The sequence below is a fragment of the Schistocerca serialis genome, chromosome 2 (genome assembly GCF_023864345.2).
Source record: "Schistocerca serialis cubense isolate TAMUIC-IGC-003099 chromosome 2, iqSchSeri2.2, whole genome shotgun sequence".
In the NCBI taxonomy this organism is placed as follows: Eukaryota; Metazoa; Arthropoda; class Insecta; order Orthoptera; family Acrididae; genus Schistocerca; species Schistocerca serialis.
Window position 1 is genome coordinate 1,122,722,657 of NC_064639.1, and position 26,801 is coordinate 1,122,749,457.

At 47.7% G+C, this 26,801-nt stretch overlaps 14 non-coding genes across 14 annotated transcripts; 11 read left to right on the forward strand and 3 right to left on the reverse strand.

Moving 5' to 3' along the window:
- The first annotated feature begins 2,466 nt into the window (after positions 1-2,466).
- On the forward strand, positions 2,467-2,539 carry Trnav-cac (transfer RNA valine (anticodon CAC)). Its single transcript has one exon. It is a non-coding gene; the product is annotated as a tRNA-Val (tRNA).
- A 157-nt stretch (positions 2,540-2,696) lies between these two features.
- On the forward strand, positions 2,697-2,769 carry Trnav-aac (transfer RNA valine (anticodon AAC)). Its single transcript has one exon. It is a non-coding gene; the product is annotated as a tRNA-Val (tRNA).
- Positions 2,770-8,807: 6,038 nt separating this feature from the next.
- Trnav-cac (transfer RNA valine (anticodon CAC)) lies at positions 8,808-8,880 on the forward strand. The gene has a single exon. It is a non-coding gene; the product is annotated as a tRNA-Val (tRNA).
- A 157-nt stretch (positions 8,881-9,037) lies between these two features.
- On the forward strand, positions 9,038-9,110 carry Trnav-aac (transfer RNA valine (anticodon AAC)). Its single transcript has one exon. It is a non-coding gene; the product is annotated as a tRNA-Val (tRNA).
- Positions 9,111-15,137: 6,027 nt separating this feature from the next.
- Trnav-cac (transfer RNA valine (anticodon CAC)) lies at positions 15,138-15,210 on the forward strand. The gene has a single exon. It is a non-coding gene; the product is annotated as a tRNA-Val (tRNA).
- Positions 15,211-15,367: 157 nt separating this feature from the next.
- Positions 15,368-15,440, forward strand: Trnav-aac (transfer RNA valine (anticodon AAC)). Its single transcript has one exon. It is a non-coding gene; the product is annotated as a tRNA-Val (tRNA).
- A 194-nt stretch (positions 15,441-15,634) lies between these two features.
- Positions 15,635-15,706, reverse strand: Trnap-agg (transfer RNA proline (anticodon AGG)). Its single transcript has one exon. It is a non-coding gene; the product is annotated as a tRNA-Pro (tRNA).
- Positions 15,707-16,338: 632 nt separating this feature from the next.
- Trnav-aac (transfer RNA valine (anticodon AAC)) lies at positions 16,339-16,411 on the forward strand. Its single transcript has one exon. It is a non-coding gene; the product is annotated as a tRNA-Val (tRNA).
- A 7,277-nt stretch (positions 16,412-23,688) lies between these two features.
- Trnav-cac (transfer RNA valine (anticodon CAC)) lies at positions 23,689-23,761 on the forward strand. The gene has a single exon. It is a non-coding gene; the product is annotated as a tRNA-Val (tRNA).
- Positions 23,762-23,918: 157 nt separating this feature from the next.
- Positions 23,919-23,991, forward strand: Trnav-aac (transfer RNA valine (anticodon AAC)). Its single transcript has one exon. It is a non-coding gene; the product is annotated as a tRNA-Val (tRNA).
- Positions 23,992-24,185: 194 nt separating this feature from the next.
- Positions 24,186-24,257, reverse strand: Trnap-agg (transfer RNA proline (anticodon AGG)). Its single transcript has one exon. It is a non-coding gene; the product is annotated as a tRNA-Pro (tRNA).
- A 632-nt stretch (positions 24,258-24,889) lies between these two features.
- Positions 24,890-24,962, forward strand: Trnav-aac (transfer RNA valine (anticodon AAC)). Its single transcript has one exon. It is a non-coding gene; the product is annotated as a tRNA-Val (tRNA).
- Positions 24,963-25,156: 194 nt separating this feature from the next.
- On the reverse strand, positions 25,157-25,228 carry Trnap-agg (transfer RNA proline (anticodon AGG)). Its single transcript has one exon. It is a non-coding gene; the product is annotated as a tRNA-Pro (tRNA).
- Positions 25,229-25,860: 632 nt separating this feature from the next.
- Trnav-aac (transfer RNA valine (anticodon AAC)) lies at positions 25,861-25,933 on the forward strand. The gene has a single exon. It is a non-coding gene; the product is annotated as a tRNA-Val (tRNA).
- Positions 25,934-26,801: the final 868 nt, after the last annotated feature.

A 26,801-nucleotide genomic window follows, 5' to 3' on the forward strand; every position in this document is an offset into this window, starting at 1 on the left:
CTTTATAAAAGCGCGATCGAGCCACAGTGTGACCCGAACCAGAGGGGGCATACAAAACAACGAGGCGGAGATCAAAAAGACGACAACCAATCCCACGGCCAGAGTCAAGGAATTCAATGTCAGTAATAGGAATGCCCTCTCGAAAGAAAAGAGCAGTTCCTGTTGAATATTCCGGCGCGACATTAAAAACAGTTTGAAATCCAGGTAGAGAGAGATCAGAAAACAACACTTCCTGCAAGAACACTACGTCCGCACAGGCGTCGTAAATAAACTGCCGCAAAGAGGCAATGCGAACGTCGGACTCAATACGGTTAAGATTTAAGGTAAGAAAGGTGTATGCTTGAACCATAGAGAGAAAAGCGAGAAAGGAAATCACCTACACCGACGCACCAACGTCACAGTCCATAGCAGGGGAGACGGAGGCATCCGAGGGAGGGGGACTGGTACCCCGTTCCGCGGATCCCTTACGCTTCGGTTTTTTACGAACAGCATTAACGTTCGGCTGAACGCGTAACTTGCGTCGGCTGACGGGCAAGGAAGCTTCAGCAGCCGGTGACGTAGGAGGGTCAAGTTCTGTATCCGACACCACCCGCGCCGGTCCACATGCGGGATCCGGGGTCGCGGGGGGAAACTCCGACAAAACGGAATGGTCAACACTTACACTAGCTTCCGGCAAACATGGACTGCACGGAGGCGAATCGTGAGCAGGAAGGTCCGAGGCCGCAAAGTTGGACGGAAGCGGAGCAGCTCCGCTGGCAGAGGTATGGGGCAGCGAAGCAGGAAGTTGTCGCGGCTCCACTTGTTGTGACATCGAAGTCGGTTCGGAAGACGGCGCCAACAGGCCCGACCGACGATCCGACTCGAGAGAAGCTGCGTCGGAGGCCGGAGGGGCGCCAGCAGCCGCCACCGTAACCGTTACCTCAGGAGAGCAGGGAGCAGCTACAGTACACAGTGGCTCGGAGGATGCCGGTCGCTCGGACTGGGGCATCTCAGGGAGATCCTCATCCGTACTATTTCCATCGTGTGGGCGACGCCTCTTATTATTCAAAAGTGGCACACCCACCTGAGGGACAGACGGAACAACATCAGATTTAGCACGCAAAGGAGGAAATTCTGTGTCAGGGGTGCGCAAAACATGTGGCGGGGCGCTACTACCACTGGACTGTGCTACACCAAGAGCAGAACCACCTGCAACGAGGTCAGCGACCGTTAACTTGCGACGCTGTTCGAGAGAGTTTTTTAAAACAAAAACCCTCCGCGGACAGTCGGTACGCACGTGACCACTTTCATTGCACAAAAAACAGGTGCCAACCTGACCACTATATGTTACATGGACACGATATCCACCGATCTGCAGGTGAGATGGAATATTCTGCTTAACGTGCATTTCGACTGAACGAATACCACTGTAACATTGCAGGCGATGTTGGCTTGACCAGCGTTCAAGGCGAATGCTCTTTACATCACCATACTTTTGTAGACCCTCCTTAAGATAGACATTATCCACCTCCGGTGGAAGGTTGTAAACACGAACATTGGTATACGTGATGGAAGCATTGGAAAGCAGCACGGTACTTACAGAATCATCCCGATGCCGAAAGAGAACTTGATGACCATATTTAGAAAGAATTTTATCAACCTGAAGTGGGTCCATAAACTTAACAAAGAAAACATACAGTTCTGTATCAAAATAAGCAGTATGCACCTGATCCGAATGAACACCAAAGGTATCTACCAACCAATCATGAATCTCAAGGGAACTAGGTTGCACATGGCGGGTTGACTTGTCAAAAGTAAAACTAACTGTAGCCTGACGAGGAATAACCTGGGACGACATTTTCAAAATATGCGGTCGAAACCGCTACACACAACACACTGAAATAAGGACAGAAAGTAACACAAGGTACTAAACAACGACGGAGAAACACTCACAGAAGTTGCAACACAACACGTAAACAAAAGCTATAGTCCACTATACGTAACGCTACGGCGAAGCGGAAGACTAGGCACGTCCACACTGCACGGCGTCTAAAGCGGAACTAACTACCCCTAGACCAACGAGCCCTGTGACACGGCGAATGCCAATTATTACAGTCCCTCGATATCGTCCAGGGTGCCCTGGAAGTCTCGTGTACGCTGGCGGGATGGGGGCGGCGCGAATTCCCGCGGTCGGCGGCCTTCCTGGGCTATTGGTACCTTCATGTAGAGCTGCCGCTGGGCTCGCACTGCCTGCTGCTGAGAAAGTGATTGCTTTTGCTGATATGACTTGCAATAACGACTGCGCGAAACGCCGCTATCTCGTTAGGGGTGCTACGGCAGACACCCTCTCGAGCACCCCGAAGACTTCTTGAGCCCTCGGCTGTGATGGGTTCCAGGCTGACAAAGGAACTGTCGTGTGTGCATTCGCGGACGAGAGAAAGTCTGAGGCAAGTTCGAGTGAACAAGGATGGACTCCTCAGGTCCGTCGTTTCCGTAGTGTAGCGGTTATCACGTCTGCTTCACACGCAGAAGGTCCCCGGTTCGGTCCCGGGCGGGAACAGTATTTTCCTGCCTATGTCGTATTGTCCTCCAATGAGCCACGTCGTGTGTGGATCTGCTGCATGTCCCTTCGTTTGCAAGTACCACATTTATTGAATTTTTTAGTTACGATGGCAACATCACTATAAGTTGTCTGTGAAGTAATGTGCACACAAGCAGTTTCCGTGGTGTAGCGGTTATCACGTCTGCCTAACACGCAGAAGGTCCCCGGTTCGATCCCGGGCGGAAACACTTTTTCATCACTTTAAGCAAGACGTACTAACATGCATCTGCTACCATCTGTACCCGAAACCTTCGTAATCGCCTTCACGCGTCGGACCCGAGTGTCAATTGCTCACATCGAATAAGAAATTCATTTGATATTGACGGCGAGCTTTTTGCGCTGACTCAGCCACTGACGTGCGATCAGTTTGCACAAAACGCTAGGGCTCGTCCGGGATTTGAACCCGGGACCTCCTGCACCCTAAGCAGGAATCATACCCCCTTTTTTTTTTTTTTTTTTTTTTTTTTTTTTTTTTTTTTTTTTAAATGCCTGCAATTCAGTCTCAGCTCATTATGAGCAAATGAAAGCGTAATTATTATTCCTCTAACAAATATATCTATTGAAAAAAAAATATTAAGGAGCATCCACAACACAGCCACTTCAAAAGAAGTATACTACTGAAATTAAAATCCTAAAACATGACTATATAATGTAGACTGCTTTGTGAAATAAAGATTAAAGAAAAAAAAAAAAACGGAAACTTCAGTCCTGGTGTAGAGAAGAAACATACATAAAGGCGGCAAATCCAGAAACAGTATAAAAGAAAATGGCTCACACAGGTGACCTTAGCCAACACCCTCTCTTTCAAATGTCAGGCTAAGCATATTGGCAAAGTCATCTCGGAGGCCTGGCAATCGCAAGCGCTGCCAGTAAGCAGTAAGCATGTACTGCCGAAACGCTAGGTGTCCATCCTCTTCATGACAACTGTTGACAAAATGTACGAAATGGCCAATCAACCACATGACGGTATGGAGCTTCGTTCGCGGAAAAAAGGAAGAATCGGGCCGGACGATGATGTCAATAGTATAAGCGGCTTCAGCAGACCTAGTGACAAAGGCAAGTTGTTTCCTGAGCCAACGCCAATTAGCAAGGTGCCCACAGCATGTGAATCGATGTTCAAGGGTATCCACGAGACCACACCGAGTACAGGTGTCCGTGTCAGAAAGACCAATACGGTGCAGTCGTACATTGGTGGGAACCAAATTATTTATTACCCTATACCACGTGGACGCCACGGCCATAGAGTGGATCGGCAGACTAACATTCTTCCAGACGTTCCTCCAGGACACAGATGGAGACGCCAGTTCTATTGGATTGGGACCGGCCAGCCCCTCCCAGCGGGCAATCAAGCCCTTGGTCGTTGGCACCGGTCGCCGCAAGAAGACGTCACCGAGGTAACTCACCGCAATGTAAAATTCCCGAATGTGTTTCAACTTAAAATTTAGGCGTCCGACATCGACAGGTGGAGCAAGGCTCGCCGGACGCATAACAGTAAAAAGCCTGGATGTAATCGAAGTCACTTCTTGCGTAACAATTAGAGTCGTTCGGCGGACGTACAAAGCAGACGCCTTGCGAGTAATGTCAGAGAGGCCCAAGCCTCCGGAGAGACGCGGTTTCGTCATTACCTCGTAACGTAACTTGAATAGATGGCCCTTCCATATAAACCTGCTAGACAATTGGCGCAACCTTTTCGCCACCATCATGGGAAGTGGGAACAGCTGAGCAACATAATAAGCTTTACATAGAACGTAGGTGTCTAAAATTCTGACTTTTTGCAAAATGGTAGCAGAGCGCTGCTCATGGACCATCAGAGCCCCCTGTATCTTCTCGGTGACAGATTTCCAATTGAGAGCCGCCATTTTTAGAGGACACCGATCAATGATAATCCCCAAGGACGTATGGCGATCGACAAAAGTGGCCCAAGGGACATCAGCATCGCGAAATCCTCGAATATCAAGGAACTTACATTTACCCTGATTGAGACGCGCTCCAGAGACTCGACAGTATGCATCAACTGCCCCTTTCAACAACGGGATATCATCACGTTGACGGAGGAGAACAACGACATCATCCGCATATGCCTTAACCGAGAGCTTCCCACCAGAGAGGGACATACCCTGAAGCTTGAGAGCAATAGTCCGAAGCAGCGGTTCCAGGGACAATACGAATAAAGACATAGAGAGCGGACTACCCTGAGGCACTCCGCGGCGGATAGCAATGGGCGGCGTCAGCTGCCCATTGACTGACACCCGAGCTGTTATTCCCCTATACAAATTGCCAAGAACACCACGTGATGAAGCGTTAAAACCTATTGTACCTAAAACACGATCTAAAAACACATGACTGACGTGATCAAAAGCCTTATGAAAATCAAGGAAGGCAAAGGCACAATGTACGTTTGTAACCGCCGCAACCGAGACAACATCCCGATATTCGGCTACTGGTGTCAGAATAGATCTATCATGAAAACAACATTGATGTGCACCAATCACACCCCGAAGCAGAGAGGACAACCGGCTATTGAGCGCTCTAGCAGCTGTCTTGTAGTCAAAATTCAGCAATGTGAGCGAACGAAGATTGGCAGCAGATAAACGACCAGAAGACTTCGGAATTAAAACAATTTTCCCTACTTTAAAATCGGCAGGCACATCCATCCCCCTGACAATCTCATTTAAAATCTGCGTAAAAATGCCACCCAAAAGAGGCCAAAAACGGAGATAAAATTCTTTAGGCAGGCCGTCTGGACCCGGCGATTTACTGGACGGAGAGCGAGCAATAAAATCGAAAACCTCATCTACCTGGAACTCCCGGAGAAATTCGCCGTTCGCGTCAGGCGCGATCGTCGCAGTTAGATCCCCAAAGACATCGTCCGAAAGAGACTCACCAGAATCATCGGCAGAATAGAGACTAGTGTAATACTGGTGAAGAGCACGAACCATTTCCTCCTGTGCAATAAGCTGTCGCCCATCATCCACCGTAAGAGAAGAGATGAAGGAGCGACGACGACGAGTGTGATGCCGTAGCAGGTGGTACAAGGATGTCAGTTCACCTTCAACAAGAGAGTGAGGTTTCGACTTAACTCGCAGACCATCCATCTGTCGTCGTTTAAGGCTCAAGAGCTTGGCTTTAATACGACGAACATCATGGATCCGCAGAGGAGAGGTACCCGCTGCGTCAGATAGTTCACGCAGGACAGAGTAGTAATATTCATACGTGTTCTTAAAATCACGCGCCCTTGCAGCACAGTAAAAAATCAAAGTCTGACGAATCTTGGGCTTGGCAAACGCAGTCCACCAAACCAGCAAGGAGGGGTATCGCGGGTCAGAGCGAAGACATCGCTCCCACACGCCACTTATAACATCATCCATAGCACTGTCGGCAAGGTGGGAAACATTTAACATCCACTGGGAACGATAAAGTTTTGCAGGTTGGTGACTAAGATTTACAGTTGCAGTAAAAGCACAATGGTCAGAAAAACTAGTAGGAATAACATCGACAGAAAGAATTTTATCACATAAAAAATCAGATAAATAGAGTCTGTCGAGTCTACTGCATGAGGACGCGGTAAAAAACGTATATTTCACCAGGGTTGGATATTTGTGTTCCCAAACATCACGCAGATGCATCGTACGAACTAAGTCATGTAAATCACGGCAATAATTAAAATTGGGGGACTGGTCTTCAGGGCGTAAAACACAATTAAAATCGCCTCCGAGCAGGAGACTCCGAGGACTCTGGCGCAAAAGATAAATAAGCTCTTCTTTATAAAAGCGCGATCGAGCCACAGTGTGACCCGAACCAGAGGGGGCATACAAAACAACGAGGCGGAGATCAAAAAGACGACAACCAATCCCACGGCCAGAGTCAAGGAATTCAATGTCAGTAATAGGAATGCCCTCTCGAAAGAAAAGAGCAGTTCCTGTTGAATATTCCGGCGCGACATTAAAAACAGTTTGAAATCCAGGTAGAGAGAGATCAGAAAACAACACTTCCTGCAAGAACACTACGTCCGCACAGGCGTCGTAAATAAACTGCCGCAAAGAGGCAATGCGAACGTCGGACTCAATACGGTTAAGATTTAAGGTAAGAAAGGTGTATGCTTGAACCATAGAGAGAAAAGCGAGAAAGGAAATCACCTACACCGACGCACCAACGTCACAGTCCATAGCAGGGGAGACGGAGGCATCCGAGGGAGGGGGACTGGTACCCCGTTCCGCGGATCCCTTACGCTTCGGTTTTTTACGAACAGCATTAACGTTCGGCTGAACGCGTAACTTGCGTCGGCTGACGGGCAAGGAAGCTTCAGCAGCCGGTGACGTAGGAGGGTCAAGTTCTGTATCCGACACCACCCGCGCCGGTCCACATGCGGGATCCGGGGTCGCGGGGGGAAACTCCGACAAAACGGAATGGTCAACACTTACACTAGCTTCCGGCAAACATGGACTGCACGGAGGCGAATCGTGAGCAGGAAGGTCCGAGGCCGCAAAGTTGGACGGAAGCGGAGCAGCTCCGCTGGCAGAGGTATGGGGCAGCGAAGCAGGAAGTTGTCGCGGCTCCACTTGTTGTGACATCGAAGTCGGTTCGGAAGACGGCGCCAACAGGCCCGACCGACGATCCGACTCGAGAGAAGCTGCGTCGGAGGCCGGAGGGGCGCCAGCAGCCGCCACCGTAACCGTTACCTCAGGAGAGCAGGGAGCAGCTACAGTACACAGTGGCTCGGAGGATGCCGGTCGCTCGGACTGGGGCATCTCAGGGAGATCCTCATCCGTACTATTTCCATCGTGTGGGCGACGCCTCTTATTATTCAAAAGTGGCACACCCACCTGAGGGACAGACGGAACAACATCAGATTTAGCACGCAAAGGAGGAAATTCTGTGTCAGGGGTGCGCAAAACATGTGGCGGGGCGCTACTACCACTGGACTGTGCTACACCAAGAGCAGAACCACCTGCAACGAGGTCAGCGACCGTTAACTTGCGACGCTGTTCGAGAGAGTTTTTTAAAACAAAAACCCTCCGCGGACAGTCGGTACGCACGTGACCACTTTCATTGCACAAAAAACAGGTGCCAACCTGACCACTATATGTTACATGGACACGATATCCACCGATCTGCAGGTGAGATGGAATATTCTGCTTAACGTGCATTTCGACTGAACGAATACCACTGTAACATTGCAGGCGATGTTGGCTTGACCAGCGTTCAAGGCGAATGCTCTTTACATCACCATACTTTTGTAGACCCTCCTTAAGATAGACATTATCCACCTCCGGTGGAAGGTTGTAAACACGAACATTGGTATACGTGATGGAAGCATTGGAAAGCAGCACGGTACTTACAGAATCATCCCGATGCCGAAAGAGAACTTGATGACCATATTTAGAAAGAATTTTATCAACCTGAAGTGGGTCCATAAACTTAACAAAGAAAACATACAGTTCTGTATCAAAATAAGCAGTATGCACCTGATCCGAATGAACACCAAAGGTATCTACCAACCAATCATGAATCTCAAGGGAACTAGGTTGCACATGGCGGGTTGACTTGTCAAAAGTAAAACTAACTGTAGCCTGACGAGGAATAACCTGGGACGACATTTTCAAAATATGCGGTCGAAACCGCTACACACAACACACTGAAATAAGGACAGAAAGTAACACAAGGTACTAAACAACGACGGAGAAACACTCACAGAAGTTGCAACACAACACGTAAACAAAAGCTATAGTCCACTATACGTAACGCTACGGCGAAGCGGAAGACTAGGCACGTCCACACTGCACGGCGTCTAAAGCGGAACTAACTACCCCTAGACCAACGAGCCCTGTGACACGGCGAATGCCAATTATTACAGTCCCTCGATATCGTCCAGGGTGCCCTGGAAGTCTCGTGTACGCTGGCGGGATGGGGGCGGCGCGAATTCCCGCGGTCGGCGGCCTTCCTGGGCTATTGGTACCTTCATGTAGAGCTGCCGCTGGGCTCGCACTGCCTGCTGCTGAGAAAGTGATTGCTTTTGCTGATATGACTTGCAATAACGACTGCGCGAAACGCCGCTATCTCGTTAGGGGTGCTACGGCAGACACCCTCTCGAGCACCCCGAAGACTTCTTGAGCCCTCGGCTGTGATGGGTTCCAGGCTGACAAAGGAACTGTCGTGTGTGCATTCGCGGACGAGAGAAAGTCTGAGGCAAGTTCGAGTGAACAAGGATGGACTCCTCAGGTCCGTCGTTTCCGTAGTGTAGCGGTTATCACGTCTGCTTCACACGCAGAAGGTCCCCGGTTCGGTCCCGGGCGGGAACAGTATTTTCCTGCCTATGTCGTATTGTCCTCCAATGAGCCACGTCGTGTGTGGATCTGCTGCATGTCCCTTCGTTTGCAAGTACCACATTTATTGAATTTTTTAGTTACGATGGCAACATCACTATAAGTTGTCTGTGAAGTAATGTGCACACAAGCAGTTTCCGTGGTGTAGCGGTTATCACGTCTGCCTAACACGCAGAAGGTCCCCGGTTCGATCCCGGGCGGAAACACTTTTTCATCACTTTAAGCAAGACGTACTAACATGCATCTGCTACCATCTGTACCCGAAACCTTCGTAATCGCCTTCACGCGTCGGACCCGAGTGTCAATTGTTCACATCGAATAAGAAATTCATTTGATATTGACGGCGAGCTTTTTGCGCTGACTCAGCCACTGACGTGCGATCAGTTTGCACAAAACGCTAGGGCTCGTCCGGGATTTGAACCCGGGACCTCCTGCACCCTAAGCAGGAATCATACCCCTTTTTTTTTTTTTTTTTTTTTTTTTTTTTTTAAATGCCTGCAATTCAGTCTCAGCTCATTATGAGCAAATGAAAGCGTAATTATTATTCCTCTAACAAATATATCTATTGAAAAAAAAATATTAAGGAGCATCCACAACACAGCCACTTCAAAAGAAGTATACTACTGAAATTAAAATCCTAAAACATGACTATATAATGTAGACTGCTTTGTGAAATAAAGATTAAAGAAAAAAAAAAAAAACGGAAACTTCAGTCCTGGTGTAGAGAAGAAACATACATAAAGGCGGCAAATCCAGAAACAGTATAAAAGAAAATGGCTCACACAGGTGACCTTAGCCAACACCCTCTCTTTCAAATGTCAGGCTAAGCATATTGGCAAAGTCATCTCGGAGGCCTGGCAATCGCAAGCGCTGCCAGTAAGCAGTAAGCATGTACTGCCGAAACGCTAGGTGTCCATCCTCTTCATGACAACTGTTGACAAAATGTACGAAATGGCCAATCAACCACATGACGGTATGGAGCTTCGTTCGCGGAAAAAAGGAAGAATCGGACCGGACGATGATGTCAATAGTATAAGCGGCTTCAGCAGACCTAGTGACAAAGGCAAGTTGTTTCCTGAGCCAACGCCAATTAGCAAGGTGCCCACAGCATGTGAATCGATGTTCAAGGGTATCCACGAGACCACACCGAGTACAGGTGTCCGTGTCAGAAAGACCAATACGGTGCAGTCGTACATTGGTGGGAACCAAATTATTTATTACCCTATACCACGTGGACGCCACGGCCATAGAGTGGATCGGCAGACTAACATTCTTCCAGACGTTCCTCCAGGACACAGATGGAGACGCCAGTTCTATTGGATTGGGACCGGCCAGCCCCTCCCAGCGGGCAATCAAGCCCTTGGTCGTTGGCACCGGTCGCCGCAAGAAGACGTCACCGAGGTAACTCACCGCAATGTAAAATTCCCGAATGTGTTTCAACTTAAAATTTAGGCGTCCGACATCGACAGGTGGAGCAAGGCTCGCCGGACGCATAACAGTAAAAAGCCTGGATGTAATCGAAGTCACTTCTTGCGTAACAATTAGAGTCGTTCGGCGGACGTACAAAGCAGACGCCTTGCGAGTAATGTCAGAGAGGCCCAAGCCTCCGGAGAGACGCGGTTTCGTCATTACCTCGTAACGTAACTTGAATAGATGGCCCTTCCATATAAACCTGCTAGACAATTGGCGCAACCTTTTCGCCACCATCATGGGAAGTGGGAACAGCTGAGCAACATAATAAGCTTTACATAGAACGTAGGTGTCTAAAATTCTGACTTTTTGCAAAATGGTAGCAGAGCGCTGCTCATGGACCATCAGAGCCCCCTGTATCTTCTCGGTGACAGATTTCCAATTGAGAGCCGCCATTTTTAGAGGACACCGATCAATGATAATCCCCAAGGACGTATGGCGATCGACAAAAGTGGCCCAAGGGACATCAGCATCGCGAAATCCTCGAATATCAAGGAACTTACATTTACCCTGATTGAGACGCGCTCCAGAGACTCGACAGTATGCATCAACTGCCCCTTTCAACAACGGGATATCATCACGTTGACGGAGGAGAACAACGACATCATCCGCATATGCCTTAACCGAGAGCTTCCCACCAGAGAGGGACATACCCTGAAGCTTGAGAGCAATAGTCCGAAGCAGCGGTTCCAGGGACAATACGAATAAAGACATAGAGAGCGGACTACCCTGAGGCACTCCGCGGCGGATAGCAATGGGCGGCGTCAGCTGCCCATTGACTGACACCCGAGCTGTTATTCCCCTATACAAATTGCCAAGAACACCACGTGATGAAGCGTTAAAACCTATTGTACCTAAAACACGATCTAAAAACACATGACTGACGTGATCAAAAGCCTTATGAAAATCAAGGAAGGCAAAGGCACAATGTACGTTTGTAACCGCCGCAACCGAGACAACATCCCGATATTCGGCTACTGGTGTCAGAATAGATCTATCATGAAAACAACATTGATGTGCACCAATCACACCCCGAAGCAGAGAGGACAACCGGCTATTGAGCGCTCTAGCAGCTGTCTTGTAGTCAAAATTCAGCAATGTGAGCGGACGAAGATTGGCAGCAGATAAACGACCAGAAGACTTCGGAATTAAAACAATTTTCCCTACTTTAAAATCGGCAGGCACATCCATCCCCCTGACAATCTCATTTAAAATCTGCGTAAAAATGCCACCCAAAAGAGGCCAAAAACGGAGATAAAATTCTTTAGGCAGGCCGTCTGGACCCGGCGATTTACTGGACGGAGAGCGAGCAATAAAATCGAAAACCTCATCTACCTGGAACTCCCGGAGAAATTCGCCGTTCGCGTCAGGCGCGATCGTCGCAGTTAGATCCCCAAAGACATCGTCCGAAAGAGACTCACCAGAATCATCGGCAGAATAGAGACTAGTGTAATACTGGTGAAGAGCACGAACCATTTCCTCCTGTGCAATAAGCTGTCGCCCATCATCCACCGTAAGAGAAGAGATGAAGGAGCGACGACGACGAGTGTGATGCCGTAGCAGGTGGTACAAGGATGTCAGTTCACCTTCAACAAGAGAGTGAGGTTTCGACTTAACTCGCAGACCATCCATCTGTCGTCGTTTAAGGCTCAAGAGCTTGGCTTTAATACGACGAACATCATGGATCCGCAGAGGAGAGGTACCCGCTGCGTCAGATAGTTCACGCAGGACAGAGTAGTAATATTCATACGTGTTCTTAAAATCACGCGCCCTTGCAGCACAGTAAAAAATCAAAGTCTGACGAATCTTGGGCTTGGCAAACGCAGTCCACCAAACCAGCAAGGAGGGGTATCGCGGGTCAGAGCGAAGACATCGCTCCCACACGCCACTTATAACATCATCCATAGCACTGTCGGCAAGGTGGGAAACATTTAACATCCACTGGGAACGATAAAGTTTTGCAGGTTGGTGACTAAGATTTACAGTTGCAGTAAAAGCACAATGGTCAGAAAAACTAGTAGGAATAACATCGACAGAAAGAATTTTATCACATAAAAAATCAGATAAATAGAGTCTGTCGAGTCTACTGCATGAGGACGCGGTAAAAAACGTATATTTCACCAGGGTTGGATATTTGTGTTCCCAAACATCACGCAGATGCATCGTACGAACTAAGTCATGTAAATCACGGCAATAATTAAAATTGGGGGACTGGTCTTCAGGGCGTAAAACACAATTAAAATCGCCTCCGAGCAGGAGACTCCGAGGACTCTGGCGCAAAAGATAAATAAGCTCTTCTTTATAAAAGCGCGATCGAGCCACAGTGTGACCCGAACCAGAGGGGGCATACAAAACAACGAGGCGGAGATCAAAAAGACGACAACCAATCCCACGGCCAGAGTCAAGGAATTCAATGTCAGTAATAGGAATGCCCTCTCGAAAGAAAAGAGCAGTTCCTGTTGAATATTCCGGCGCGACATTAAAAACAGTTTGAAATCCAGGTAGAGAGAGATCAGAAAACAACACTTCCTGCAAGAACACTACGTCCGCACAGGCGTCGTAAATAAACTGCCGCAAAGAGGCAATGCGAACGTCGGACTCAATACGGTTAAGATTTAAGGTAAGAAAGGTGTATGCTTGAACCATAGAGAGAAAAGCGAGAAAGGAAATCACCTACACCGACGCACCAACGTCACAGTCCATAGCAGGGGAGACGGAGGCATCCGAGGGAGGGGGACTGGTACCCCGTTCCGCGGATCCCTTACGCTTCGGTTTTTTACGAACAGCATTAACGTTCGGCTGAACGCGTAACTTGCGTCGGCTGACGGGCAAGGAAGCTTCAGCAGCCGGTGACGTAGGAGGGTCAAGTTCTGTATCCGACACCACCCGCGCCGGTCCACATGCGGGATCCGGGGTCGCGGGGGGAAACTCCGACAAAACGGAATGGTCAACACTTACACTAGCTTCCGGCAAACATGGACTGCACGGAGGCGAATCGTGAGCAGGAAGGTCCGAGGCCGCAAAGTTGGACGGAAGCGGAGCAGCTCCGCTGGCAGAGGTATGGGGCAGCGAAGCAGGAAGTTGTCGCGGCTCCACTTGTTGTGACATCGAAGTCGGTTCGGAAGACGGCGCCAACAGGCCCGACCGACGATCCGACTCGAGAGAAGCTGCGTCGGAGGCCGGAGGGGCGCCAGCAGCCGCCACCGTAACCGTTACCTCAGGAGAGCAGGGAGCAGCTACAGTACACAGTGGCTCGGAGGATGCCGGTCGCTCGGACTGGGGCATCTCAGGGAGATCCTCATCCGTACTATTTCCATCGTGTGGGCGACGCCTCTTATTATTCAAAAGTGGCACACCCACCTGAGGGACAGACGGAACAACATCAGATTTAGCACGCAAAGGAGGAAATTCTGTGTCAGGGGTGCGCAAAACATGTGGCGGGGCGCTACTACCACTGGACTGTGCTACACCAAGAGCAGAACCACCTGCAACGAGGTCAGCGACCGTTAACTTGCGACGCTGTTCGAGAGAGTTTTTTAAAACAAAAACCCTCCGCGGACAGTCGGTACGCACGTGACCACTTTCATTGCACAAAAAACAGGTGCCAACCTGACCACTATATGTTACATGGACACGATATCCACCGATCTGCAGGTGAGATGGAATATTCTGCTTAACGTGCATTTCGACTGAACGAATACCACTGTAACATTGCAGGCGATGTTGGCTTGACCAGCGTTCAAGGCGAATGCTCTTTACATCACCATACTTTTGTAGACCCTCCTTAAGATAGACATTATCCACCTCCGGTGGAAGGTTGTAAACACGAACATTGGTATACGTGATGGAAGCATTGGAAAGCAGCACGGTACTTACAGAATCATCCCGATGCCGAAAGAGAACTTGATGACCATATTTAGAAAGAATTTTATCAACCTGAAGTGGGTCCATAAACTTAACAAAGAAAACATACAGTTCTGTATCAAAATAAGCAGTATGCACCTGATCCGAATGAACACCAAAGGTATCTACCAACCAATCATGAATCTCAAGGGAACTAGGTTGCACATGGCGGGTTGACTTGTCAAAAGTAAAACTAACTGTAGCCTGACGAGGAATAACCTGGGACGACATTTTCAAAATATGCGGTCGAAACCGCTACACACAACACACTGAAATAAGGACAGAAAGTAACACAAGGTACTAAACAACGACGGAGAAACACTCACAGAAGTTGCAACACAACACGTAAACAAAAGCTATAGTCCACTATACGTAACGCTACGGCGAAGCGGAAGACTAGGCACGTCCACACTGCACGGCGTCTAAAGCGGAACTAACTACCCCTAGACCAACGAGCCCTGTGACACGGCGAATGCCAATTATTACAGTCCCTCGATATCGTCCAGGGTGCCCTGGAAGTCTCGTGTACGCTGGCGGGATGGGGGCGGCGCGAATTCCCGCGGTCGGCGGCCTTCCTGGGCTATTGGTACCTTCATGTAGAGCTGCCGCTGGGCTCGCACTGCCTGCTGCTGAGAAAGTGATTGCTTTTGCTGATATGACTTGCAATAACGACTGCGCGAAACGCCGCTATCTCGTTAGGGGTGCTACGGCAGACACCCTCTCGAGCACCCCGAAGACTTCTTGAGCCCTCGGCTGTGATGGGTTCCAGGCTGACAAAGGAACTGTCGTGTGTGCATTCGCGGACGAGAGAAAGTCTGAGGCAAGTTCGAGTGAACAAGGATGGACTCCTCAGGTCCGTCGTTTCCGTAGTGTAGCGGTTATCACGTCTGCTTCACACGCAGAAGGTCCCCGGTTCGGTCCCGGGCGGGAACAGTATTTTCCTGCCTATGTCGTATTGTCCTCCAATGAGCCACGTCGTGTGTGGATCTGCTGCATGTCCCTTCGTTTGCAAGTACCACATTTATTGAATTTTTTAGTTACGATGGCAACATCACTATAAGTTGTCTGTGAAGTAATGTGCACACAAGCAGTTTCCGTGGTGTAGCGGTTATCACGTCTGCCTAACACGCAGAAGGTCCCCGGTTCGATCCCGGGCGGAAACACTTTTTCATCACTTTAAGCAAGACGTACTAACATGCATCTGCTACCATCTGTACCCGAAACCTTCGTAATCGCCTTCACGCGTCGGACCCGAGTGTCAATTGCTCACATCGAATAAGAAATTCATTTGATATTGACGGCGAGCTTTTTGCGCTGACTCAGCCACTGACGTGCGATCAGTTTGCACAAAACGCTAGGGCTCGTCCGGGATTTGAACCCGGGACCTCCTGCACCCTAAGCAGGAATCATACCCCTAGACCAACGAGCCCTGTGACACGGCGAATGCCAATTATTACAGTCCCTCGATATCGTCCAGGGTGCCCTGGAAGTCTCGTGTACGCTGGCGGGATGGGGGCGGCGCGAATTCCCGCGGTCGGCGGCCTTCCTGGGCTATTGGTACCTTCATGTAGAGCTGCCGCTGGGCTCGCACTGCCTGCTGCTGAGAAAGTGATTGCTTTTGCTGATATGACTTGCAATAACGACTGCGCGAAACGCCGCTATCTCGTTAGGGGTGCTACGGCAGACACCCTCTCGAGCACCCCGAAGACTTCTTGAGCCCTCGGCTGTGATGGGTTCCAGGCTGACAAAGGAACTGTCGTGTGTGCATTCGCGGACGAGAGAAAGTCTGAGGCAAGTTCGAGTGAACAAGGATGGACTCCTCAGGTCCGTCAATTCCGTAGTGTAGCGGTTATCACGTCTGCTTCACACGCAGAAGGTCCCCGGTTCCGTCCCGGGCGGGAACAGTATTTTCCTGCCTATGTCGTATTGTCCTCCAATGAGCCACGTCGTGTGTGGATCTGCTGCATGTCCCTTCGTTTGCAAGTACCACATTTATTGAATTTTTTAGTTACGATGGCAACATCACTATAAGTTGTCTGTGAAGTAATGTGCACACAAGCAGTTTCCGTGGTGTAGCGGTTATCACGTCTGCCTAACACGCAGAAGGTCCCCGGTTCGATCCCGGGCGGAAACACTTTTTCATCACTTTAAGCAAGACGTACTAACATGCATCTGCTACCATCTGTACCCGAAACCTTCGTAATCGCCTTCACGCGTCGGACCCGAGTGTCAATTGCTCACATCGAATAAGAAATTCATTTGATATTGACGGCGAGCTTTTTGCGCTGACTCAGCCACTGACGTGCGATCAGTTTGCACAAAACGCTAGGGCTCGTCCGGGATTTGAACCCGGGACCTCCTGCACCCTAAGCAGGAATCATACCCCTTTTTTTTTTTTTTTTTTTTTTTTTTTTTTTTAATGCATTGTCAGATGTGGGGTACGAACCCACGCTCCCCTTAGGGAACCAGAGCTTAAATCTGGCGCCTTAGACCGCTTTTTTTTTTTTTTTTTTTTTTACCCCTAGTCAACTTTTTTTTTTTTTTTTTTTACCTCCTGGGTGAGAGCCTGGTATCCTAGCCACTTTTTTTTTACCTTATCCATTTTATTTTATTTTTTTTTTTTTTTTTTTTTTTTTTTTTTTTTTTTGTTGTAAGGAGAATAGAAGCTTAGCAGCACGAGGCAGGTGGAGGCAAAACGGGCAGGGGTCTGAGACTTGAGGCCTGGCCGTGATGTCTCCCCCCAGTCCCGTTGCTGAGTTGCTTCATTATAATATTCTTGACTGAGTATGGAAGCTATGCTTTGTGTTCATCCTACTCCTGAGCCGATTGATCCTTCATTTTAGACAAAAAATTTAGTTCATGTTGAGGCATTAGCAATTGAAGCTGATAGCTTGTAGCGTGTGCGGTATTTATTTAGTATATATATATTATTCCCACTGCTTCTTGACAACAAAAAACATGCCTCTTTGTAACAGAAAAGTAATGCATGAAGCAATGGATGCTGATTGTGTATATGTGGTTGCTCACGTTCTAGTTTGGTTTTTTTTGTATTAGTTTGTTTGTTTTATTTTCGCTTTTTTTTCGTGTAAGGGAAGAAACTTCATTGAATGCAAAAAATAAGTGTTATGGTAAGGCACTATTTCCATAGCCATATTGTCTTCTTGATAGGTATAATAATAATAAAAAAAAGGAGAAAAATCCTCTTCCATTAAAAGAAATGGGACTTCCATGTTAGTAAGAAAATCGTAAAAAAAAAAAAAACCTTATCTGTACCCTACGATGGTGATTTTTTGTTGTTTTATGTTCTTAATTTTTTTCTTTTTTTTTTCTTTTTAACGTTTTTTTTTTCGGCTTCTGCTGTGGAACAAACAAGATAGCCGTCTGAGTTAGCAGAGTATAATTGATGGTAATATGAAGCTAAAAAATTGTAATTTTTTTTTCCTGGTTTTTAGAAAACAAGCGTCCATTCTCTTAAAGAAATGATTTGTGTTTATCTCAGCTGCATGTCAACCAATGCCCAGTCGCTCAAATACTATTTTTAGCATATTGCCGTAGTTCTTCTTGTGATCTTTATATTTCAGGGCTCTATAAAAAGCAAACTTCAAGTTCACGTAAAACTCAATGGAATTATCAGATCCCAGGTGATTAATTGCGTAGTTCACAAAGTGTCCCATTAACCAGTGGACGGAGTTGTTTTTTGCTGCGGGAAAATAGCGAGTCTGAGGCCTGAGGAATGTCACAGGGGGAAAATTTTCTACCAAAGACCTCGTAAGAAATGCAAGTTGTTCTCGAATCCAATTACAGATTTGTAGATTCCCACCGCACGTTAATCTGTGCACTAACGTATCGATCAGTTTGCATTTGAGACATAGATTCGTTTCGCTAATGCCGATTGCATGTAGCCTTTCATTAGTGCTGATGGTCCCGTTCACTGTTTTATACCATGTTGATTTGACGTCGGATGGAAGACCACGCATATGAATATTTTCCCATATGGCGTCCCAATCAAAATGTGGGTATTTGCTTTCTAATTTGTTTCTCCCCTCCATTTTCCTTCGATGACACAGAATATCGCGGGCCGTGATCCGTCGTGAGTTGATTATGACATTGCCAAGATAGCTGAGTTCCACGAAATATACTCGAACGTGCTGGAGCCGGTTATTTATTTTTTGCACATTTACCGGTGGCTGTAGACTTGCAGGCCTGACAACTTCAAATAATTTAGTTGTAATGCTGTCAGCGTGGTCGCTAAGGATAGTGGCGGTCCTTTTTATAAAAAGTGCAGACGCCTTATTTCTAATGTCAACTAAACCTAAACCTCCTTTCCTGGGATCTAAGGTCGCTGTTGTTGCAGCTACTCGGAATATTTCACCTCTCCACAGATAACTGGCAATGGTAGACATTATCTGTTTTCCAATCATTTTTGGTAACGGGAAGATCTGCGCTGTAAAGTAACCTTTGGAGAGGAGGCAGTTGTTAATGAAAAGTACCCTCTGAACCTGGTTCATATTACGGGAAAGGTTTTCTCTTGTTATTCCAAGAATTTGTCCTGACGTATTTCTCCAATTGATAGCTGCCATTTTCAATGGACAAGGCGTCAGCGTTATTCCCAGTGCTTTGCACTGGGTGACTTTTGTCGCCCAGGCTAATGTGGTGTGTTGAAAACCCCGTAGGTTTAAAAGTTTGCTTTTCTGTGCGTTGACACTCGCTCCGGAGACGCTACAGTACTTCTTAATTAGTATGTCCAATTTCGAAATGTCTTCGGCATTACGCACTACGACTCCGACATCATCGGCATAGGCGTTTATAACAGTTCGGTGAGCAGATAATGTGAGGCCAGGCAGGGTGACATGAACACTGCGGAGAAAAGGCTCTAAAGACAGCACGAAGAGGAGCATTGAGAGGGGGCTTCTTTGAGGCACGCCACGCCTGATCTGGATCTGCTTTGTCCTCTGGCTGTTGACTGAGATACAAGCGCTGATTCCTGTTGCAATATTTCTAATCACACTTAGGACGCGCTCATTAAAACCTATTTTCTTCAGTGTGGCATTAAGGAATCTATGATCCACACGATCAAAAGCTTTTTGGAAGTCAATAAACATTATAGCACATTTGATAGTGGTCACAGCAGTGATTGCAATTACATCTCTATATGCAGCTATGCTTTTAAAAATACTCCTATTAGGAACACATGACTGGTATGGGCTGACTATCTTTGTAGCGAGCTGTGAGAGTCTGTTGTTTATAATTCTGCCGATGATTTTATAATCAGAGTTTAGCAGAGAGATAGGACGAAAGTTATTAAGGTTTGTTTTTGCAGTAGTTTTTGGAATGAGTACTATTGTACTCTCTTTAAAAACAGAAGGTATCTGTTTTCCCTGAAGTACCTCGTTTGCGATTCGGGTAAACATGTCACCAATCAAAGGCCAGTATCGTATATAAAATTCAACAGGCATGCCATCCGGTCCCGGTGATTTCTTCAAAGGAGACTTGCAGATGGTTCTGTAGACTTCTTCGTTAGGACACTCGACGAGAAGGTTTTCGTTTTCCTCGTCCGACACCTGAGGAGCTATGGAACTAAGGTAATCATCGAAGGGCTCTTCACATACAGGACTGACTGAGTATAGGTCTTCGTAATACTTGTGCACTGCATTGACGATGTCTCTCTGAGTCATGAGTGTCTCGCCATTTTCAGACTGAAGTCCATCGATGAAGGTGCGTCTCCTATTTCTTTCGTGCCTCAGTAGATGGTACAAGGAAGCATGTTCATCCTCCACGACTGTTTTAGCCTTTGATTTTATTTTCAGACCCTCCATCTGCTGTCTTTTAATGCTGAGCAATTTGGCCTTGGTTCGCTTGATATCTACCAGACGGATGTTGGAAGTGTCTGCCTGCTCGTATAGATTTCGCAGCATGGTGTAATAAAATTCTATAGAATTTTTCAAGTCTTTCGATCGTTGTGCACCATAATGGATGAGAACTTTTCGCAGTTTAGGCTTTGCCCTGTTGCACCACCAGTCTAGTACTGAGACATGCCTGTTTACGGAGCGGAGGCACATCGCCCACGCTTCTGTCAAACTTTCCTCTAGTCCGTCTTCCTGCATCAGTGACATGTTAAGGTGCCATTGGCTTCTGAAACGACGAGTAGGTTGCGCAGTAAGGCTGACGGTAGCAAGCACGGCACTATGATCAGAAAAGTAGACAGGAGTCGTCTCCGCTTTAATGAAAGAGCTGACTAGACTTTGCGATATGTAGAGTCTGTCAATTCTACTTCGTGATTGAGGACCGATATATGTGAAATCCACGAATGTGGGATACGTTATTTCCCAAGCATCTTTAAGCTGTAAAACAGTGACAAAACGCTTCAATTCATTGCAGTTATTAAAATTTGGAACCTGGTCTTTTTTATTGATCACACAATTAAAATCACCGCCGATTATAAGATCCGTTGGGTTTTTCCGCAATAAATAAATGATCTCGTCTTTAAAGAACTGTGCTCTTGCCATTCTATTGGATGTGCCGGAAGGGGCATACAGATTGATAAGAGTAAAACCAAAGACTTTTATACCTATCGCTCTGCCGGATTCCAATCTTTCAATATCTGTGACAGGGATCCCCTCCCTGACTAAAATTGCTGTCCCTATGTTAGTGTCAAGCGAGACATTTGAAATAGACAAATATCCTGGCACTGTAAGGTTAGTGAGTACAACTTCTTGTAGGAAAACAATGTCCGTCCCTGACTCATATAGGTACTCTTTGAGCGCCGCAATTTTAGTCGTCGATGTAATCCTGTTAATATTGATAGTTGCAAAAGTATACGCCTGGGACATTTAGTTTACATAAAAATGTACATAAAGGAATAAAAAAAAAATTGTAAAATAATGATAAAAACAGGGAGCTGTGCCGCTTCTAGAAGGGATAAAATATTCCACTTTAACAAGCACCTGCAAGAATAATCTACAGAGAAATACCTATGAGTATGGAAAATACATGAACCACTGCGTTTGGTTCTTCCGAAAAATGACTAAGACAATAGGACAATCAGAACATAAAGCGGTTCAACGATATTTTTCCCCCTTTTTTTTTTTTTTTTTTTTTTGAATGGTGATCCTCAGTTTGGTGGAGTATTCCTAAGTTCTCGGGTTTTAGTTTTGCAGAGGGGCTTTCCATCACGAATGGTACTTGAAGGTACATCCTTAGGTTTTTCCGTAATAATTTCATACAGGACATTCTTGGCCGTTGCGTCATCTTGTCCAGGTTGTTGTTTGCTTTGGTTACGGGAAGCTTTGAGATTAGGTTGCGGTTTGAGTCTACGTCTTTGGACATCGGGGTTCAACGCGCCGTCCTTCGCGTTGTCTATCTTCACTACCGTTGAGACCGAAGCTGCCTCAACAGTGTCCTGTTCATGACGTCCACTTCCTTGTCTTTCCGGCACTAACTCCAGGGCACTGACTGAATCGGTTGGTTGGGGGTCGGTGAGTTCGTGAATGCGGTTCTGCTCCGTCACCTCATGGGGTTCGGAGTGCGGCACGTCCGTCGCCGCGACAACCGTTACTGCTTCGCCTCCGTGGTCGGTTGGTACCTGTGAGGCAGCCGACAGCGATTGGGTTGTCTTAGCCGCTGTCGTCATTTCCATACATGTACTGTCTGTTTCCTCTAACACATCTGCGTCACACTGCTTCTGTTTGCGGGTGGAGGGGGAGTTGCGGGAGGACTCGCCGTCCGAGCCGTCATCAGTCGCCTCCAACGGTCGTTTCTTATTCTGAAGATCGCATTCGGGAACAGAAGGGTGACTTGTTATTACTTGCAGAGGTGGGAACTCTGCGTTAATTACAGCGGGCATTGTAGAAGTACCTGCACCACTGTCATTAGCAGAAGGAGGGGAGTTGCTGCTTGGTAAGACGTCGCTAAGGGTCAATTTTTGACGCTGTGTTAGATTATTCCGGAGGACAAAAACACGGCGCGGACAATCTTGTCTGAAATGACCTGTCTCGTTACAAATATTACACGTACGCTCCTGTCCAGAATAAACAACATGTGCTTTATGACCTGCAACAGATATATGGGACGGAATATTGGCTTTCACCTCCATTTCGACGGACCTAATGCCATTATAACACTGTATCTTGTACAGCTTCGACCATCTTTCGTTATAGATGGATTTAACTTCCCCATATTTAGATAGAACGTCTTTGATCAACTGATTGTCAACTTCGATAGGAACGTTCAAAATCCTCACATTGGTGTACATGATATCAGCTTTTCGTACAGAAACATTACTTTTTGAACCATCTCGATGAACAAATTCAACAGAATTACCCCATTTTGCAATTAACTTATCGACAGTCACGGAGTTCAGAAATTTGACATAAACACAGTATTTTTCAGCATCTAACTGCGTGGTGTGAACAGAGTCAGAATTGATACAGATTACCTCTGTGAGCCAGTCATGGATCTCCAGTGCAGTGGGTTGGACCGGCCGGGTTTCCTTCTCGAACGAGAAGACTAACGTAATCTTCCTGACGGTGTCAGACATGATCTTCTGTGCCGACGAAATTCCGGTACAAACCGAAATCGCGACGAAGAACGAAACGGAGAATGGACAATAACACTTCAAAAACACTTATCAGGACCACCAAATGCAATAACACTACGAAAATGCACAGACAGCTGTACGTAAACACAAAACACCGGCGATTGCGCTAGCGTGTGCGGAGCAAGCAACAAGCACGTCCGACCGCAGCGACGGCTAAAGCCAGAATGCGACCAACGAGCCCTGCGACACGGCGAATGCCAATTATTCCAGTCCATCGATGTCGTCCAGGGTGCCCTGGAAGTCTCGTGTACGCTGGCGGGATGGGGCCGGCGCGAATTCCCGCGGTCGGCGGCCTTCCTGGGCTACTGGTACCTTCATGTAGAGCTGCCGCTGGGCTCGCACTGCCTGCTGCTGAGAAAGTGATTGCTTTTGCTGATATGACTTGCAATAACGACTGCGCGAAACGCCGCTATCTCGTTAGGGGTGCTACGGCAGACACCCTCTCGAGCACCCCGAAGACTTCTTGAGCCCTCGGCTGTGATGGGTTCCAGGCTGACAAAGGAACTGTCGTGTGTGCATTCGCGGACGAGAGAAAGTCTGAGGCAAGTTCGAGTGAACAAGGATGGACTCCTCAGGTCCGTCTGCTGAGAAAGTGATTGCTTTTGCTGATATGACTTGCAATAACGACTGCGCGAAACGCCGCTATCTCGTTAGGGGTGCTACGGCAGACACCCTCTCGAGCACCCCGAAGACTTCTTGAGCCCTCGGCTGTGATGGGTTCCAGGCTGACAAAGGAACTGTCGTGTGTGCATTCGCGGACGAGAGAAAGTCTGAGGCAAGTTCGAGTGAACAAGGATGGACTCCTCAGGTCCGTCGTTTCCGTAGTGTAGCGGTTATCACGTCTGCTTCACACGCAGAAGGTCCCCGGTTCGGTCCCGGGCGGGAACAGTATTTTCCTGCCTATGTCGTATTGTCCTCCAATGAGCCACGTCGTGTGTGGATCTGCTGCATGTCCCTTCGTTTGCAAGTACCACATTTATTGAATTTTTTAGTTACGATGGCAACATCACTATAAGTTGTCTGTGAAGTAATGTGCACACAAGCAGTTTCCGTGGTGTAGCGGTTATCACGTCTGCCTAACACGCAGAAGGTCCCCGGTTCGATCCCGGGCGGAAACACTTTTTCATCACTTTAAGCAAGACGTACTAACATGCATCTGCTACCATCTGTACCCGAAACCTTCGTAATCGCCTTCACGCGTCGGACCCGAGTGTCAATTGCTCACATCGAATAAGAAATTCATTTGATATTGACGGCGAGCTTTTTGCGCTGACTCAGCCACTGACGTGCGATCAGTTTGCACAAAACGCTAGGGCTCGTCCGGGATTTGAACCCGGGACCTCCTGCACCCTAAGCAGGAATCATACCCCTAGACCAACGAGCCCTGTGACACGGCGAATGCCAATTATTACAGTCCCTCGATATCGTCCAGGGTGCCCTGGAAGTCTCGTGTACGCTGGCGGGATGGGGGCGGCGCGAATTCCCGCGGTCGGCGGCCTTCCTGGGCTATTGGTACCTTCATGTAGAGCTGCCGCTGGGCTCGCACTGCCTGCTGCTGAGAAAGTGATTGCTTTTGCTGATATGACTTGCAATAACGACTGCGCGAAACGCCGCTATCTCGTTAGGGGTGCTAAGGCAGACACCCTCTCGAGCACCCCGAAGACTTCTTGAGCCCTCGGCTGTGATGGGTTCCAGGCTGACAAAGGAACTGTCGTGTGTGCATTCGCGGACGAGAGAAAGTCTGAGGCAAGTTCGAGTGAACAAGGATGGACTCCTCAGGTCCGTCAATTCCGTAGTGTAGCGGTTATCACGTCTGCTTCACACGCAGAAGGTCCCCGGTTCCGTCCCGGGCGGGAACAGTATTTTCCTGCCTATGTCGTATTGTCCTCCAATGAGCCACGTCGTGTGTGGATCTGCTGCATGTCCCTTCGTTTGCAAGTACCACATTTATTGAATTTTTTAGTTACGATGGCAACATCACTATAAGTTGTCTGTGAAGTAATGTGCACACAAGCAGTTTCCGTGGTGTAGCGGTTATCACGTCTGCCTAACACGCAGAAGGTCCCCGGTTCGATCCCGGGCGGAAACACTTTTTCATCACTTTAAGCAAGACGTACTAACATGCATCTGCTACCATCTGTACCCGAAACCTTCGTAATCGCCTTCACGCGTCGGACCCGAGTGTCAATTGCTCACATCGAATAAGAAATTCATTTGATATTGACGGCGAGCTTTTTGCGCTGACTCAGCCACTGACGTGCGATCAGTTTGCACAAAACACTAGGGCTCGTCCGGGATTTGAACCCGGGACCTCCTGCACCCTAAGCAGGAATCATACCCCTAGACCAACGAGCCCTGTGACACGGCGAATGCCAATTATTACAGTCCCTCGATATCGTCCAGGGTGCCCTGGAAGTCTCGTGTACGCTGGCGGGATGGGGGCGGCGCGAATTCCCGCGGTCGGCGGCCTTCCTGGGCTATTGGTACCTTCATGTAGAGCTGCCGCTGGGCTCGCACTGCCTGCTGCTGAGAAAGTGATTGCTTTTGCTGATATGACTTGCAATAACGACTGCGCGAAACGCCGCTATCTCGTTAGGGGTGCTACGGCAGACACCCTCTCGAGCACCCCGAAGACTTCTTGAGCCCTCGGCTGTGATGGGTTCCAGGCTGACAAAGGAACTGTCGTGTGTGCATTCGCGGACGAGAGAAAGTCTGAGGCAAGTTCGAGTGAACAAGGATGGACTCCTCAGGTCCGTCAATTCCGTAGTGTAGCGGTTATCACGTCTGCTTCACACGCAGAAGGTCCCCGGTTCCGTCCCGGGCGGGAACAGTATTTTCCTGCCTATGTCGTATTGTCCTCCAATGAGCCACGTCGTGTGTGGATCTGCTGCATGTCCCTTCGTTTGCAAGTACCACATTTATTGAATTTTTTAGTTACGATGGCAACATCACTATAAGTTGTCTGTGAAGTAATGTGCACACAAGCAGTTTCCGTGGTGTAGCGGTTATCACGTCTGCCTAACACGCAGAAGGTCCCCGGTTCGATCCCGGGCGGAAACACTTTTTCATCACTTTAAGCAAGACGTACTAACATGCATCTGCTACCATCTGTACCCGAAACCTTCGTAATCGCCTTCACGCGTCGGACCCGAGTGTCAATTGCTCACATCGAATAAGAAATTCATTTGATATTGACGGCGAGCTTTTTGCGCTGACTCAGCCACTGACGTGCGATCAGTTTGCACAAAACGCTAGGGCTCGTCCGGGATTTGAACCCGGGACCTCCTGCACCCTAAGCAGGAATCATACCCCTTTTTTTTTTTTTTTTTTTTTTTTTTTTTTAAATGCATTGTCAGATGTGGGGTACGAACCCACGCTCCCCTTAGGGAACCAGAGCTTAAATCTGGCGCCTTAGACCGCTTTTTTTTTTTTTTTTTTTTTTTACCCCTAGTCAACTTTTTTTTTTTTTTTTTTTACCTCCTGGGTGAGAGCCTGGTATCCTAGCCACTTTTTTTTTACCTTATCCATTTTATTTTATTTTTTTTTTTTTTTTTTTTTTTTTTTTTTTTTTTGTTGTAAGGAGAATAGAAGCTTAGCAGCACGAGGCAGGTGGAGGCAAAACGGGCAGGGGTCTGAGACTTGAGGCCTGGCCGTGATGTCTCCCCCCAGTCCCGTTGCTGAGTTGCTTCATTATAATATTCTTGACTGAGTATGGAAGCTATGCTTTGTGTTCATCCTACTCCTGAGCCGATTGATCCTTCATTTTAGACAAAAAATTTAGTTCATGTTGAGGCATTAGCAATTGAAGCTGATAGCTTGTAGCGTGTGCGGTATTTATTTAGTATATATATATTATTCCCACTGCTTCTTGACAACAAAAAACATGCCTCTTTGTAACAGAAAAGTAATGCATGAAGCAATGGATGCT